The 18449-nt window shown below is 42.4% G+C and overlaps 1 protein-coding gene across 3 annotated transcripts in view; it reads right to left on the bottom strand.

The window, feature by feature from the left end:
• The window catches only part of FBXO36 (F-box protein 36), a 79395-nt gene that overhangs the window by 43619 nt on the left and 17327 nt on the right, over positions 1-18449 (bottom strand). The gene's annotated exons all lie outside the window — the stretch shown is intronic.

The following is an 18449-nucleotide window of genomic DNA, read 5'->3' as shown; positions in this document are numbered from 1 at the left end:
CTCATGCTGGTGAGATGCCTCTCTGGTTGCACTTACAGGATCCTTTGCATCCATCCATCACAGCACATAAACCACTGCACTGAGACTGGTTTCCTTCTTGTCAAGATCTTGGTTAACTTGTGTGGGACTGTGACCTTCACTCCCACCCTGGAGGCCTGGACTTTTTGTAGGTTCTGCTTTAGCTTTTTCCTTATCTTTCTTGAAGACGACAGTCTTCCTGGGTGATCTAATCCATCCCCGACCTCCTCCTTGCCTTTCTACCACCTATGTGCTGATGAGTCACCATTTATAACTCCAGCCCAGATCTCTTGGCTTAATGAGCATCTCTACCTGAATATGCTATCTTAATATATTTAAAACAGAATTCAAGATCTTCTCCAAGCCTCCTCTTCCTGGGTTATTGTGTCAGTGAATGGCATTAGGAGGGGTCCGCAAACTCCAGCCAACAGGCCAGCTATGCCCACTGCTTAGGCAAGAATCGTTCCAACATTTTTTAAAAAGAAAATACAGGGCAGCCTGGGTGGCTCAGCGGTTTAGCGCCAGCCTTCGGCCCAGGGTATGATCCTGGAGACCCGGGATCGAGTCTCACATCGGGCTTCCTGCAGGGAGTCTGCTTCTCCTTCTGCCTCTCTCTGTGTCTCTCATGAATAAATAAATAAAATCTTAAAACAAAAAAATAAATGGTTAGCAGAAAGTTAGAGAGAGGGAAGGCTCGGGCACAATGTGATTGTGATTGGTAGTTCAATTATGTCATCAGGGACCTAAGTTTTCCCGTTAAAAAAAAAAAAATTATTTATTTATTTATGGCAGACACTTTGAGAAAGGCAGAGACATAGGCAGAGGGAGAAGAAGGCTCCCTGAGGGGAGCCCAATGTAGGACCCCAGGATCACACCTTGAGCCAAAGGCTCAACCACTGAGCCACCCAGGCATCCCAGTTTTTCCATTTTTTAAAAAAGATTTTATTTATTTGAGAGAAAGAGAGCACACAGGAGCAGGGAGGAAGGGCAGAGGGGGAAGCCGACTCCCTGCTGAACAAAGAGCCCAATGTGGGGCTCCATCCCAGGACGCTGGGATCATAACTTGAGCAGAAGGCAGACACTTAACCGACCAAACCACCCAGGTGCCCCAGTTTCACCATTGCTCTGCTTTCTGGAGCTCAGGCAATACTGGCTTCAGCTAAAGTCTGGTTCCTGTATGGTAATGGACTTGGCTGTCATTGGCAATTGGGCTACATATGTCATGAACTTCTGCTGAGAGAGGGAGAGACTCTCTCAACCATGGAATATGAGGACTTCTGTAGGACTGATCCGAATTATACCATGTCCCCTTCCTGCGGTTTTGTCATCTTCTCCTTTTTCCATTGGCTGTTTCCTTTTAGCCTTAACATGCTTAAACCTCTCCTTTCTAACAACTCTACAATCCTCTGGCCATGCTTTCCCTACAATTTGAGCCTTCTCTGATCCTTCCCTTTATAAACAAGTTTCTTGGAAAAATGTCCACTTGCTTTGTCTTTATTTCCTCATTTTTCATTCACACCCATCACGTCACTGAACCCAACCTGCAAATGTTATGGGTCCTCCCAGCTCGTATCAAAGGGCAACCCCTCATCTTTATTTTAGTATACTCTGCAGCATTTGACTCCTTCCCTCCATGCCTCCTCTTCCCAGAATCCTTCCTGATTTCTAAGGTTAAGTTCTCTAAAGATTCCTTGCCTTGTAATGTCTCCCTGTCTTTGTGCAGGATGGCCTAGAATCCCCTCATCACTTCTATGGCCTCAATTCCCCACAAGCTTCATGGTTTCTACTGGCTATGTATATAGCCCTCCTGAACTGTGACTATTTGTTTATCCTTTGTGACTATTACTACCCTCCAAAGCGATCTACAAGTCTTGGTTGGAGATTTTTTTGTAGACTGCAGAGCGCCCATGGTGAAAGACAGAGTTGATATCAGTAAGTGCTTGCTGAATGAATTACTGAATAAATTAATACACTGACTTATCCAACAGCACACAGCCAGAACATGGCAGGAATCAAATCAAGAGAAGTCAGAGATTTTTCTAGTAGACAATACTACTGAAAATGACAGTAAGTTTTGAAAATGACAGTAAGTTTTATTATTTTTTTCTAGATTTATTTATTTATTCATTCATTCATTCATTCATTCATTCATGAGAGACACAGACAGAGAGAGAGGCAGAGACACAGGCAGAGGGAAAAGCAGGCTCCATGCTGGGAGCCCAATGCAGTACTCTATCCTGGTTCTCCAGGATAATGCCCTGGGCTGCAATTGGCACTAAACCACTGAGACACCAGGGCTGCCCAGTTTTTTAAGTTTTAGAAGTCATCATTATGTAAGATATAAACTGCGTAAAGTTATATTTTGGAAGATACAAAATTCAAGTAACATTTATATGGTAATTTATATTTATGGATTGATATTCATAAACATTTAGATGTACTTTACGTTAATTTACTTCTATTTAAACAGAGCTTCGTATGTATACTCTTTTTGCATTTATGTATTTCATGTAAAAGTCAAAAAGAATAAGCTGGAGATACCAAGCAATCTAAGTCTAAACAACGGGGAAATTCTCATTGTTAGGAAAATACCAGAAAAGCACTCTTCTGTGAATGAGCAGACTGTTTTCCGTTAAGTAAAATTAAGTACTTTAATCATATTTAAGCATATTAAATAATTTAAAAATTAAGACTGCAATTCAGCCCCATCTTCTGATTTTACAGCCCAGGGAGCTAAAGAAAGGGGGGCGGGTACCAAATAAGGGCTGCCTGCTGCTTTTCTTCTTTTTTGAAATGCTAAGTGAGGGCAAGTGCTGGGGAAATCAACGTGATGAAAATGAAGAAGGAATTCTCCCGCAGTGTTACTTAAATGGCCATAAAAGAGAAAAAGATTAAACTCTACAAAAGGGCTAAAACTTTTAAAGATTTTTGCCTCAGCCTATTTCCAGTCAAAATGGCAGGCAATCACATTAAAAAAAAAAAAAAAAAAAAAAAAAAAAAAGATAAATTTTAGAATTTTAAAATTGGGAGGTACTACCGTGAACAGGTAGGCCTACAGTGACGGTAAATAGATTAAAATTAGCCTTAGCTCTTTAGGGTACTCCACTACTTTATTTGCATTTAACTGCTATGACTTGTATAAGTGCATCACATTTCTTTGTAAATAAACTAAGCTTTTCATAACAAAAAATAAAATGAAATAAAACATGAAATATAATAAATAAACTGAATCCCATATTGGGGTGGGGAGATAAACTATAAAGTAACTCTGGGGTAGGAGCCCATATTTAAAAACCCAAAGCTGGGGCATCTGGGTGGCTCAGTAGGTTAAGCATCTGTCTTTGGCTTAGGTCATGATCCCAGAATCCAGGGATGGAGCCCTGCTTAGCGGGGAGCCTGCTTCTCCCTCTCTCTCTGCACCTCCTCTTGTTCATGCTCTCTCTCTCTCTGTCTCTCTCAAGTAAAATAAATAAAAATCTTTAATTAAAAAAAAAACCCAAACTTCAGAGACGTTACATATTCATACACTCTGTACATAAATAATATCTTGCTAGATTTACTAAAAATTACCTTGGATACATTTCTAAAGAAAAAAATGAAAACGAGGAGCGCTAAGTGACTGAAGTTTACTCTGAAATCATAAATATATTTCCTTTTCCTAACCCCACTCCCAGATCTATAAAAAGTAAAATGGAAGAATTGAGGTATATTCTCCATTAAAGAGGCAATCAACTAAGTTCCAATTATTTTTTTAGTAGAAAGCTTACAAATCTGCCAATTAGGATGTCTCCACCTACTATGGACGACCCACCAAAAGCTGAGTCAGTTTTCCTGGAGTGTGTTTTCATTTATTCGGCTTTTAGCAACAAAGGCCGCACCTCTTCCTGAAGTCTGTTGGCAATGACACCCACGTTACTTTCTTAATGATATTAATTGTTTAAAGAGAGCATTTTAAAACATCAAAAAGCCCTTATAGTTTTTATAAAGAGTAATAAAGCTGGTTGCAAAAAGTTCAAATAATAATACAAAGCACGGGAGGGAAGTTAAAAAGAAACCAAAATCTAAAATCTCATTCCCAGGCACTAAGTATATTTTACAGACATTCTCCAAACATTACTCAGACTCTACAAACACTTACAGATTAATTTGTGTGTGTTTGTATATGTATATTAGTTTTACATGAAAGGGATAATAGTAAACATGCTCATTTGTGAACTCTTCTTTTATTCTATGTCATAGATATCTATTCATGCGATGTCTAGACGAAGCATCATTTCTAGTGGCTTCACAGCGTTCCCTTATACAGAAGTATACAAAATCTACTTGACCATTTTCCTACTGAAGGACTTTTACTTTGCCCCATCTTACTTTTTTGGTTATTATAAACAATGCTGTGAGAAATATACAATTTATGTGTCATTTCAAATGTATGTAATAATCTCCTGAAGGTAAATTCCCTGAGGTGGAGTGGTAGGGAAAGGACACACACACTACTCGACTAAATATTGCCAAACTGGGGCCCCTGGGTGGCTCAGTGGTTGAGTGTCTGCCTTTGGCTCAGGTCATGATCCTGCCTGCTTCCCCCTCTGCCTATGTCTCTGCCTCTCTCTCTCTCGTGAATAAATTAAAAGATCTTTAAAAAAAAAAAAAAAGACTAAAACATGTCACGGGCATTGGGGAATCTCATTAAAAATAAATAAACAAACAAACAAATAAATAAATATTGCCAAACTGCCTTTGGGAAGGAGATCGGGAAGGCTTAGGTTCAGTTGACTTCGAGAGAACACCCAACAAAATGGTTTACACAAGACAGAGGGTCACATAGAAGGTGAGGCAATTCATGATCCAGGGGACCAGGCACCTTCCACTTTGGTACTCTATCATTTTCAGAACTTGGCTTCTTGGGACGCCTGAGTGGCTCACTGGTTGGGCATCTGTCTTGGGCTCAGGGCGTGATCCCGGGGTTGGAGGATCCAGTCTCCCATCAGGCTCCCTGTGGGGAGCCTGCTTCTCTATCTTTCTGTGTCTCTACCTCTCTCTCTTTGTGTCTCTCATGAATAAATAAATAAATAAATCTTAAAAGAGAAAAAAAAAGAACTTGGCTTCTTCTGCATGGTGTGAGGTGGCTGCTTAAATTCTAGCCATTGATTCTGCATTTCAGCCAGCAGGAAGAAGGAAGAGGCAAAAAGGGTCCACTCCCAAGGGCTCTTCTGTGAAGTCACACTCACCATTTCCAGTGACATCTATTTGGCCATAATTTGGTCTTGTGGCTACATCTATCTAGTTGAGGGGCAGACTGGGAACGTATGCCAGTATGTTCACTTAAAAATCAGATATTCTTTTACTGAGGATGAGAGAAAATAGATATTGGGGACAACCCACAGCTTCCACCATGGTAAGGACGTACCATTTACACCCCTGTGAATGTCACACAAGAGGCACCATTTCCCAAGTGTTTACCAACTCTGTTATCCAACTGTTCCCACTGCCATCGCATTTTATTACTTACCAGGACAAATATCTAACCTATTCTCCAACAGCCTGTGTAGTTCATTCATGCCACTAATATCAGTGATGGACACCGCCCACCCCTGCCCCTGCCAAAAGTATAAAGAACATGAGAATGTGGGGACATATGTGTCACTCTGCCTTGATTTGTACTTCAGTGTTAAAGCTCTGTCCTTAGCTGACTTCTCTCCTCCCTCCAGGTAATCTCATCCATAGCTTTAATGTTGGTGAGTCAAAATCTGCATAGTCACTCCTGAACTCCAGAAACTTAGTAAATTAGCCAGTCGATTACTTCGTATACCCATCTGGATAATTCACCAGCATGTTACAATCAACTATAAAAAAAACTGGTCTCATCATCTTGTTTTACAAACACTTCTTCCTGCATTCCTTATTTTGGTGGCACCGACTGAGTCATTTTAGACTCTTATTACCTTTCTCCCATCAAAACACTGACTTCATGACCAAATACTATTGATTTCACTTCCATAACAACTCTCGACATTCCCTTCATCTCCAGTGTGCTCTTGAGGATGAAGATAAAATCTCATGACTCTCTGCCTCCAATCCAGCCTACTTTGAAGACGGCAGCCAAAGGCTTCTTACTAAAATTCGAAGTGAATATGATGGCTCTCTCTCACTCTCTCCCCACCCCACCCCCAAATTCTTTAAAAGCTCTCCATACTCAAAATTCTTGGTATGACATATGAGGTCCCCCAGCCAGTGACTTATCAGCATCATCTTGCATTAACCCCTGACTATGCCCCATATTTGAATACATTACTTGCAGTTCCACAACGCAGTGACTGCTAAAGTGGGTCCCTCCTGCCTAGAATTCCTGGAGAAGATCTATTTCCTTTTTTGTTTCTCTCTCTCTCTCTTTTTTATGATTTGGATCCTATAGACACATCAATAAAACCCTTCCTGACTGGACTCCCCACCTTGTGGTCATTTTTTTGTTTTGTGCCACTTTTGTGTTCCATACTTCCTTCTAAAATATTATAGTAAATAGCGTATTTATTCATCCAACAAATATTTATTGAATTCCCACTGCATACTCAGCATTATGCTAAGCGCTGGATTCATGGCCATGTGTAAACTGAATGTAGACCTTAGGCACTTGCAACCTTTGGTCTATACAGCTTACATTAGTAAAGGCTAATTTCCATTCACCATCTTGGTTTGCTAGAAAAGAAATTACTTCTCTCTCCCATTAATCTCAATGAGAGACTGAGAAACTGATATTGCCTATTGCTGATCACGACAAGAGATATTTTCTTCACTGTCTTGTTGCTTATTCAAATATTCATTTATTTGTGCTTTTATGACTTCATGCTGTTGGCTGCCACTATCTGGAATCACTTGGATGTTTAAGAAGGAAAAATTGGGAGAGGGGGCCTGGGTGAATCAGTCGGTTAAGTGTCTGCCTTCAGCTTGGGTCACAATCCCCTGGTCCTGGGATAGAGTCCCGTGTTGGGCTTCTCTGCTCAGTGGGGAGTCTGCTTCCCCTCTCCCTGCTCATGTTCTCTCTCTCTCTCTCAAATAAATATAGAAAGAAGAAGGAAAAAATTGAGGGTAATCTTATTTGACCTATTATATCTTAAGCTTTTTCCGCAAACTTACAACTGACAAAGGCCCAGTATGGGGATTCCTGGCTGAGATGAAGGTAGACCTAAGAACAAGATGAATAAAGAAGCAAAGATCAGGGGAAAAGGGTGGTCCGGGTGGAAGGGGCAGTGTAAGCAGACGCTGAAAGACCGAGACGAGTCTACTACATGAGGAGAGGCACCCCCTAACCGAGGCTGCACAGGGCTAGCTGACAGCAGGTCTGAGCCACAGCAGAGCACCCCTGAACTGAAAAATCTTACAGAGAAGATTTACAGAAGGAAATCCAGGTACACTAAATTTTGCACAAAAAAGAAATCCAAGTTAGGGAGAAATTCTTGATTTAGAGTAGAGTACTAGAGTGCATTCCAGATTGATCAAAAATGTCTGGGTGTATTACTCAGGACTGTCTGGTCTCAAGAGACAGAAATTCAATCCGGAGAAGTTTAAATAAGAAAGGAGTCGTGTCGGGTTATATAACTTGGAAAGACAGTGGTGTGGCTAGCCTCAGGCACAACGGGATCCAGGGGTGCAAATGACAGCCTCAGATGATCAACTTTCTCTTTCCTTCTGTTTCTGCTCCTCTCTGTTGTTGGCCTCATTATCTTCTATTGTAAATGTATGTCACTCATGCAAATAGAGAGCCTGGCAGCTAAAAACTCCAAGCCTACATCACCCAGTTGGAGGATCCCTAAAGAAATGAGAAACTAACTCTTTCTAATTGAAGGTGAAAAATCCCAGGGAATAATTGCATGGGGCCAGTCTGTCAACTACCCACAGGTATCCCGGAGGCAGGGGGCTCCACGATTGGCCAGGCTTGGGTCATGTGCCCATCCTTCTGCTTGCACCTCAGTGGATTCCTCACGGCTGTAGTGTGGAAGTAGTGCAGAGGAGCGGTGGCTGAAATGAATTCTGGGCAGAAAAAAAAGATTGTAGTTTGGCTGGAACAGAGACTACATGGCAAAGGGGATCAAGAGACCCGTAAGGAGTGGGAAATGGGGTCACACTGTGTAAGTCAATATCCCATAAATGAAAGGGAGCACCAAATACTCCGAAAAGTCTATGTATGTGTATGTATACAGCTGATTCTTGTTATGCACAGTATTTAGCTTCTAGAAAGTCACTGCCATGGCTGCTGAATTAGGGAATCATTGCCCTACGGGAAATACAAGGGTAGGATCCTGTGAGCCTCTGGCCACATTTTCATCAACTGATCAATACATAATCCTGTTTTATGTGTGTTTCTGTTTAAAGGTACTTTATTTAATATATATTGTTGATTCATTAACACGGAACTCACAGCCAAAAGCACTGTCACTCATGTCTGTAAAGAAGCTTATCTAACCCATGTATCTTTTTTTTTTTTAAGATTTTATTTATTTATTCATGAGAGGCACACAGAAACAGAGGCAGAGACAGAGGCAGAGGGAGAAGCAGGCTCCATGTGGGGAGCCCAATGCGGGACTTGATCCTGGGACCCTGGGATCACGCCCTGGGCCAAAAGCAGATGCTCAACCGCTGAGCCACCCAGGCATCCCTAACCCATGTATTTTCTGCACCAGGTACATCACAGCCTTCTTGCACTTAGGAACACCGGACAGCATTTCAGCACTACACTTGGGGCCAATTTAAATAGCGAAATCACCAGCAAAAAGCACGAAAATATGAAAAACATGGCACTGCATGGACCATGGAATGGACACTGTTTATTTACAGAATGAGAGCTAAAGCATGAGGGCAGGGTTGCCTTGTTCCACGTCAGTTGGGATCATGCCAGTCCAGGCGGGTGGGGGGACTCCGTTTTTTCTGTGCTCTGCAGAGGGCCTAGAATGACTGCAGAAGTGTCAGGGGAATATCAATGTGGGGGTTATACAAATTTTACCGAGCAAGCAAACCCACAAATACAGAATCTATGAATAATGAGGAGTGACTGTATTTTACCCTTCAGTATCTGGGGAGATTCATGTAGCAGGAAGGGAGATGGCGCTGGATGTGGAGATCAACTGGGAGGAGTGGCAGCACTGGTGGGAGGCACGGAGTGGGGAGCATGAGAGGAAGGGAGGACAAGCCTGATTTCCAACCAGACATAAAGACGGGGGATGCTGGGGTGGGGGAGCACATCAAGGAGGAGAAGGAGGAGGGAGGGGTCAACAGCTAGAGTGCTGAAAACTGAAGAACCAAGTCTGAACAGAATCTGACTTCAAGAGGGAGAATCTGACTTCAGTTCTTTCTTTTTTCTCTTTCTCTTTTTTTCTTTCCTTTTTCCTTTCCCTTCCTTCTTTTCTTTTCCTTTCTTATTTTAAAGTAGACTCCAAACCCAATCTGGGGCTTGAACTCATGAACCCTGAGATTAAATGAGATTAAATCACACACTCTACCCACTGAATCAGCCAGGTGCCCCTGAAGTCAGTTCTGTAACGAGCCATTCATTGGTCCTGTCAGATGCTTTGTGTTCTTTGCTTCAAGATTTTTAAAATTCTTTTTAAATTTTTTAAAAGATTTTACGTGTTTATTCATGAGAGACTCAGAGAGAGAGGCAGAGACACAGGAAGAGGGAGAAGCAGGCTCCATGCAGGGAGCCTGATGTGGGACTAGATACCAGTTCTCCGGGATCACACCCCGGGCTGAAGGCGGCGCCAAACCACTGGGCCATCGGGGCTGCCCAGCAGACTCATTTTTAGGTGAACAAACTGAGATGGAAGGTAGTAACTTGCCTGCAAACAGGTAATAAATGGTGGAATCTGCTTATAGAATCCATGTGTTTAACTACTATGTTATATTGGCAGTATCAGTTGGTTATGGTTTCCATATAAACTCTCTTTTACCGCACTGCTGTCCTCCTGCCTCCCCACTGCCATGCCAGTTCCCCCCACTCCCCCTCCATCCAATGTATGGCTTTGTCAATATTACTATTTCTCATCTAAAGAGAACAGTAATAAACCATGTTCACCCTAATTTCTTTCTTCTTATTTTTCTCCTAAAAAAACCCCAACAATGATCTTTAGCTATCGAAACCTATGTCAAGCTATAGGTCACAAATCCTTGTCTATCAAGTTTCTTTTCTGAATAAGCCGAACTAAACTTTTCATTGTATTTTATTTTAAGATTTTTATTTATTTATTCATGAGAGACACAGAGAGAAGGAGAGAAGCAGAAACACAGGCAGAGGGAGAAGCAGGTTACATGCAAGGAGTCTGATATGGGATTCGATCATATAACACTGGGTGTTATATGTAAGCGACGAATCTCTGAATTCTACTCCTGAAACCAATATTATACTTTATGTTAACTACCTTGAATTTAAAATTTTTAAAAAAGGACTGATACTGTATTTCTCATTGGAATACTATAATAATTAGTATTTATAAAACAACTGGAAAGTCAGGACACAATGGCTCAATCTGTTAAGCATCTGACTCTTGATCTCAGCTCAGGTCTTGATCTCAGGGTTGTGAGTTCAAGCCCTGCATTGGGCTCCATGTTGGGTGTGGGAGCCTACTTATTAATACGACAAAGCCAAAAAACCCCTAAAAAGTCATAAATGGAACTGTTAAACAAATGCAAATGTTTTAATGTGGAATTTACCTAGAACATCTCCACAAACCTCTTTTGTTTGCCAGCTTTATTTTAGTTTTGATTTCGCTTTGATTTCTCAAACAGCTGGTTTCTAGGTGTGGAGGATGTGGGAGAGGTGGTGTTCAAGAAAGGTGGGAAGTGTTTAATTCAGCAAACACATACAACTCTGTGGCAGGCCCCTTTATTCAGCACTTGTAACCTCATACAGTTTTCATGAAAAGATCTTGGGGGATGTCCACAGCAGCAGTCTGTCTAGGTTTAAGGACACAGCTGCCAATGGGCCAAGGCTCCTGAATGCTTCACGTAACTACTCAAGTGCTTTTCAAGGCTACTATTTTATGTTTTTGGTTTTTGTCTTATGACAATAGCCATCACAATTTAAGAACTCAAAACTTTTCACCTTGCCTTGCATGCCCTTCTTATTTATATTTGGAGAAGCTGAGCATCAAATGCCTTTCTCACCACAGCTTCCATCTCTGGGGCTGAAATTCCTTGAGTACACTTTGTTCTGCAGGGGATATTTGTCCTGCTGCCCTGGCCACTGCAGATTGGACCAGGGTGACCATCTGACCTGGACCCAGTTAGGACGTTTTCAGTTTGAGGTGTTGGAAAACCCTGTCAACCTGGTTTGAGTGAAGAAGAGAAGCTTATTGGCTTACACAGCCCTAGGCCCAGCTGGTTCCAGAAGCTGTAAACATGGCCACAAAAACCTGATCTCTCTTTACCTCTTGGCTTCTCCCTTCTCTGTGTAGGCTACATTTGCAGGCAGGTTGTTCCTGGTTGTGACAAGTTTGCAATTCCTGGGTGAGGACAAGATGGCTGCTTGTAGCGCTAGGCTCGTATCACTACAGCTCCAAGTCCAGGGGTAAAGGGAACTCTCCTTTCTTAACAGTTTTAACATTAAATTGGCTTCAGTTGGGTTGTCAGCCCATTTCCCAATAACCACGGCCACTTGACGATGTCAGGTCCAGCTCTTTGTTTTTCTTTTTTAAGATTTTATTTTTATTGTTTATTCATGAGAGACACACACAGAGAGAAGAGAGAGAGAGAGAGAGAGAGAGAGAGAGGCAGAGATACAGGCAGAGGGAGAAGCAGGCTCCACACATGGAGCCCGATGTGGACTAGATCCTGGGTTGAAGGCGGCGCTAAACCGCTGAGCCACTCGGGCTGCCCAGGTCCAGCTCTTTGAACCATATACAATGAACCTGAGGTGTGATTTCCTCGAGGAAAATCAGGGCACTCTTACCACAAGAATGGAGACACATACTGGTGGCAAAAATACCAACTCCTAGCACATGATCCAAGGACAGGCAATATAGAGGCTTGACTTGTGGCCAAGGAGGAAGCCCATTGGGAACAACTCCCCAACAGGGACAAGTGGCTAAATAAAATCACAAGATCCTCTTTCTGGAGAAAATGGAAGTAGAAGTCCAGAGCTCAGTAGCTGGTAGGGGCTGCATAAGCAAGACATGCAGACCCAGAGACAAGGAGGGAGAAGGAGTGGCCGAGTCCTGTGGTAGGACAGCACGGAAGCCCCGAAGAGCTTCACTGAGTGAAACCAGGCTAGTCCTGGGGCCCCTGGGACCTGCAACATTCTCAAGTGTCTGAAGCACAGCTGAGCTGCCAAGATTCCTACTATCACTATCTCCAGGTACTTCCTCCTGATGAAGACCCACTACACTGAGGGACCAGGATGAAGAACCCCAAGGACCTAACCAACATTTAATTCAGGAAAGGTAAAGACAAACAAGAAGGCAAAGAGATTAAGGGACAGAACATGGTGTACGTGGCGTGGCAGAGGGCACTATTTCCTGTGCTCTAGGAAGCTCCAAGCTGTGTCAGGGTGTAGTAGGTGTGGGGGGTGGATAAGATGTCTCCCATTTTCCTTTCTACCCCTTCCTTGCCCCCAAGGCTTATTATTTCTAAGCAGTCAGCTGGAGAGGCCCCCCCCCTCACCCCACCCTTATGGAAATTTCTTGGAAGTCCTGAATACTTAGCTTCGAGGCTATACCTAGCTCCCAGAGAGGTGGGGCCTGCAATCTTCCAGCTAGGCAGCTTTAGGCACAACTAAAAGTTTGGGTGGCCCCTGAGTGGCTCAGGTGGTTAAGTGTCTGCCTTAGGCTCAGGCCATGATGCCAAGGTCCTGGGATCGAGCTTCTGCATCAGGCTCTCTGCTCAGTGGGGAGCCTGCTTCTCCCTCTCTCCTTTGTCTGCCTATGCTCTATTTGTGTCAAACAAACAAACAAACAAATAAATAAAATCTTAAAAAAAAACAACTAAAAGCTCAGTTCTTTTCTAAAGGGTGACAATAGGGATACCTGGGTGGCTCAGCAGTTGAGCGTCTGCCTTTGACTTGGGGCATGATCCTGGAGTCCCGGAATCAAGTCCCACATCAGGCTTTCTGCATGGAGCCTGCTTCTCTCTCTGCCTATGTCTCTGCCTCTCTCTCTCTCTGTCTCTCATGAATAAATAAAATATTTAAAAATAAAAAAATAAAATAAATAAAGGGTGACAATGGCCATAAAGAGGCAACCTGCCAACTTGGCCACATCTTCAAAGCTGAGCTCTGTCACGGCCCTTCTTGAGGTGTTTTTTCTGCTCCTCTTGCCCAGTAGCTTCCATACAGTTCAGGATGGCCACCTTCAACTTCCTCTTTACTTTTCTCTTTCAGTTCCCTGAAGCTAATTGCTATATCCCTTTAAGTTTTTGTCCACATTTTCAAAAGAAAGATCACCTTTGGGATGCCTGGATGGCTCAGCGATTGAGCGTCTGCCTTTGGCTCAGGGCATGACCCCAGAGTCCCGGGATAGAGTCCCACATCAGGCTTCCTGCATGGAGCCTGCTTCTCCTCCCTCTTCCTATGTCTCTGCCTCTCTCTGTGTGTCTCTCATGAATAAATAAATAAAATCTTAAAAAAATAAAAAGAAAAGAAAGAAAAGAAAAGAAAGAAAATAAAATAAAATAAAATAAAATAAAATAAAAGAAAAGAAAAGAAAAGAAAAGAAAAGAAAAGAAAAGAAAAGATCACCTTTTCACGCCAGGCCCTGCAAGTCATACAGGGGCTGGTCAGCCAATGGATTCACTGGCCTAAAGACAGGTGGTTATCTTGGTCCAATTAACCTACAAGGGGAGGGCCTGGGGGGTTGTACAATACAGATTGGTGACTTATCTCAGACAGAGACAGGTATGTAATGACTGACATATCCAGAGAACTATGTTTTCCCCCTGACATACTCAGGTGGATGAAGTAAGTGGGCAACAAATATTCTCACACATTGTATTAGTTTCCTAGTATTGTTTCAACAGAATACCACAGACTGAGTGCCTTCAAACAATAGAAATCTATTGTCTCACAGTTCTGGAGACTAGAAGTCTGAAATCATGATATTATTGGCAGAGCCATGCTCCATTCTGCACCCTACCTTGCCTCTTCTAGCTTCTGTGGTTTGCTGACCATCTTTGGTCATCACATGGCCTCCTGCATATGTCTTTACATGGCAGTCTTCTTATAGACACCGATTGTAGTGGAGTAGGGTCCACTCTACTCCAGTATGACCTCACTTTAGCTAATACTATCTGCAACAATCCTATTCGTTTTCTTTTTTTAAAAAATGTATTTTATTTATTTATTCATGAGAGACACACACACAGAGAGAGAGGCAGAGACACAGGCAGAGGGAGAAGTAGGCTCCATGTGGGGAGCCTGATGTGGGACTCGATCCCGGGACTCCAGGATCATGCCCTGGGCCAAAGGCATGTGGTCAACCGCTGAGCCACCCAGGGATCCCCCAACAATCCTATTTCTAAACAAGGTCACCATCTAAATGGGGGTTAGGACTTCAACATCTTTTTGGGGGAGGACACAATTCAACCATAACATACCTACTTGGGTTACACAACCAGTTCTCCACAAATCAGACAGACATCTAACCATTATAGCAGACTTACTACCAAAAGTACAATCCTCACTCAAAAGGTATATGACATGACACTGCACTGCAGCGAGTACTATGGTAAAGATGTGTTTGTTTTTTTTTAAGATGTGTTCTTACTTATGCTATTAACACAGTTGTATTCGTGTTAGCAACCTCCCTTAGGAAAGAAAAAAGGTAAAAAGAAAATCAGGGGATCCCTGGGTGGCTCAGTGGTTTAGCACCTGCCTTTGGCCCAGGGCACGATCCTGGAGTCCCGGGATCGCGTCCCGCATCAGGCTCCCTGCATGGAGCCTGCTTCTCCCTCTGCCTGTGTCTCTGCCTCTCTCTCTCTCTCTCTGTCTCATGAATAAATAAATAAAAAAAAAAGAAAAGAAAATCAGTATTCAAAGGTTATATTGAGGAGTAATTTCTATTTATTTTATAAATATATAAAAATCACTGCTTAAATACAGTCTATTATTTGGGGAAAAATTGTTTTATCCACTAGGCAAAATACCAAAGCACTAAAAATGCATCCAGCTGCCTCTTAGCTCCGTAGTGTCCTATGTGGAGCCTTTGTAAAGGCCAAGATGGCTGCTGTCTTCAAGGAAGGGAAAACCTTGTGTAACTGCAGGAAGTCATGACCATGCGGAAGAGAGTAATGGAGGAGCTGGAGGCCGCCACTGAAATAAAATTTGGCTAAAAGGATATGAATGTGTAAATAACTTTTTCCTGTGGAATGCCAACCTCTCCCTTTAAAAAAAAATGCCAAAGAGACATTTTAATGGTTTTAGAGAAGACAGAGGCTCATCTTGGAACTAAAGGAATGTACTGGAATAATAACGTAAGGTAGAAGGGAATTATGTCAATAATTTATATATGTAGGGGATCCCTGGATGGCTCAGTGGTTTAGCGCCTGCCTTCGGCCCAGGGCGTGATCCTGGAGCCCCGGGATCAAGTCCCACGTCGGGCTCCCTGCATGGGGCCCGCTTTTCTCTCTGCCTCTCTCTCTCTGTCTCTCATGAATAAATAAATAAAATCTTTAAAAAAAATAACTTATATATGTAAAATCCTTAAAACATTACTATGCAGTAAGAAGTATTACCTACTTTTTTTTTTAGAAGAAAATGAGACCATTTCAAGAGCCTGACTGCCCATCTCTCTTCTCCCGTTCTCACAGAAACTTCCTCCCTCTCCCTCATGTTGTCCACACAGCTGCATTCATGCCATTCTCCTCTGCAAGAGGCCTCCATTTCAAAAATTTCTTTTATACAAGAACCTTTTTTTTTTTAAAGATTTTATTTATTTATTCATGAGAGACAGAGAGAGAGAGAGAGAGAGAGGCAGAGACACAGGCAGAGGGAGAAGCAGGCTCCATGCAGGGAGCCCGACGTGGGAGTCGATCCTGTGTCTCCAGGATCACACCCTGGGCTGGAGGCGGCGCTAAACCACTGAGCCACCCAGGCTGCCACAAGAACCTTTTTATTAACAATTTTCAAACTTTTTTTTTTTTTTTAATTTTTATTTATTTATTTATTTATTTATGATAGTCACAGAGAGAGAAAGAGGGAGAGGCAGAGACATAGGCAGAGGGAGAAGCAGGCTCCATGCACCGGGAGCCCGATGTGGGATTCGATCCTGGGTCTCCAGGATCGCGCCCTGGCCCAAAGGCAGGCGCCAAACCGCTGCGCCACCCAGGGATCCCCTCAAACTTTTTTTATAGGAGCACCTATAAACAGTTTTCAAACTTTTTTATAGGAGAACCTTTTTGTCAAGGGAAATTCTGTACAGATATTATTTATATCGGCTTATGTGGATTTATATCAATATATGTTTATCTAATGAGCAGAAGGGGTATTTTATGAAGTTTTCTTTAAGGTTTAGCTTAATAGTATTAAGTTAATGAGATCAAAGAAACTATTTTTATAAAAACAGCATTTCGAATTTAGGCAGTGAAACATAGATGAAGATGACTATTAGTGTTACTCAGTACCAGTAGCCAGTTAATTTTGGCATTTGATGCATTTGATGATAAAATAAAAAGAAAACCGTGATCCATGCAAACAATCATAAATTTGTTCTCCACATTATATCCTAGTGCTCTTTTAAAAATGCAGACCTGATTAACCTATTTCAGTAACTCATTAAAATGCCATTGACTGTAAAGTTGCATCATTATTTTATGTGTATTACAGAGAGAAAAATGCTAATTAAATGTGGATTTGGGAGAGAGTAAGATGTAAAAAAAAAGGTGTCTCAACATCATTGTTATGTGGTATGCCAGCCATTTCATCCTCTTAAAAAGCCAATGGCATCTGGTTCTCTCGGAATCAGGATACCACTCCTGATGTTCTAAGCAACGGGCCTGGCTTTACCACTCTGTTCTCTGCAGTGTGGCTGCACTGGCCTTTCCATTCACTCAATCTTCCAGGTGGCAGATCACGCTTCACTTCCTCGAGAGAGCCTTCCCTGACCTCCCTGACCTCCAGACGTCCTTGAGCACTTGGGTGTCTCTCCTTGACAGCACTTATCACGGCTGACATCCTCTTTGGTTCCCATCTTAGCTTGGCTTATGTGTTTATATGATGACCATCTAACATGAACTTCTGCTCCCGACTGTTACCTTCGTGCTTGGCACAGCAACTGGCAGCCTCTGATACAGAGAAAGCACACAGACGTTTGTTGAGTAAATGAATTAAAATAAAAATTTTAAAAATTCATGTTGCTGATTTTAGGATAGTCTCCAGGTCAGAGGTCTAGAAGATCCATTAATGTGATTAGTAAGACTTTTGTTTTACGGTTGAATCATCTACCAAATTCGTGTCTCTTTATCACAGATGCCAAAATGTAGACAAAAAGCATTGAAAATTACTATGTGTTAAAACTCCCTCTAGCCGAATGTAAATACCACAAAATGGTCAGTGTGTCTTTGTAAACTCTCAGTTCCAAGATTTTGTGCTGAGCTGGTATGCCTGAGCCTCTCCAGATTTTCGGGCTTCCTCGCTGCTCTGATTATACCTGCCTTGTACAGGCATGAATCCAAAGAGGGTTGGTCAGAGCTCAGCCTTCTGAAACAATGACACATTTGTAAGAAATTCTACTGTGTTCACAGTGATGACAGATGCTCTCCTCTGGCCTGCACCAAAACATGTTCATCTTGATTATGGAAGCACAAGTCAAGGCTTTAAAATTTGGCATATAAAACATTTGAGGGTGTAGGCATTTCTTTTGTATAACAAGTTCTAAATTGGTGAAAAATATCCCCCAAAAGGATATTTGAAAAAAATGCTTGCGGAACCTTAGAGGTACATTTGTTTGCAGGTCCAAAGGGTATGTGAAAACCACTGACTGGCTGTACTGAGTTTTTTTTTTTTTTTTTTTTTTTTTTTTTTTAATTAAGATTTTATTTTTTTAAGTAAATTCTGTGGGACTTGAAACTCACGGCCCCAAGATCAAGAGTCAGTTGCATGCTCTACTGACTGAGCCAGCCTGGTACCCCTGGCTGTATCAAGTTTTAATGCTTGATTTACCAGGAACTTCCTGATCTGTTCATTGGCTGCTTCTCAGTGGTCCCAAGCACCCAGCTTCACATTTTGCAATAGTATCATCCTTACAACTCACCCCCGGAACAAGCTTTGCCCTCACACCCCTTAGGCCCATAGGACTGTCCCTATTTTTCTGTCTTGGTCTCAGCTCACATCTAGTCTTTGTGACTCTTCCCTGACATGCTGGCTGACAGCTCAGGATTCCCTCCAATGCTCTCACCAGACAGCCTGGATCTCTGCTGTGTGTGACCCTGTTGTAGTCTGTTTGCCTGTCTTCTGACTA

This window comes from Canis lupus, chromosome 25 (assembly GCF_011100685.1).
Source record: "Canis lupus familiaris isolate Mischka breed German Shepherd chromosome 25, alternate assembly UU_Cfam_GSD_1.0, whole genome shotgun sequence".
NCBI lineage: Eukaryota > Metazoa > Chordata > Mammalia > Carnivora > Canidae > Canis > Canis lupus.
Note: the sequence above shows the minus strand (reverse complement) of the source record. Positions and strands in the feature narration are given on the sequence as shown.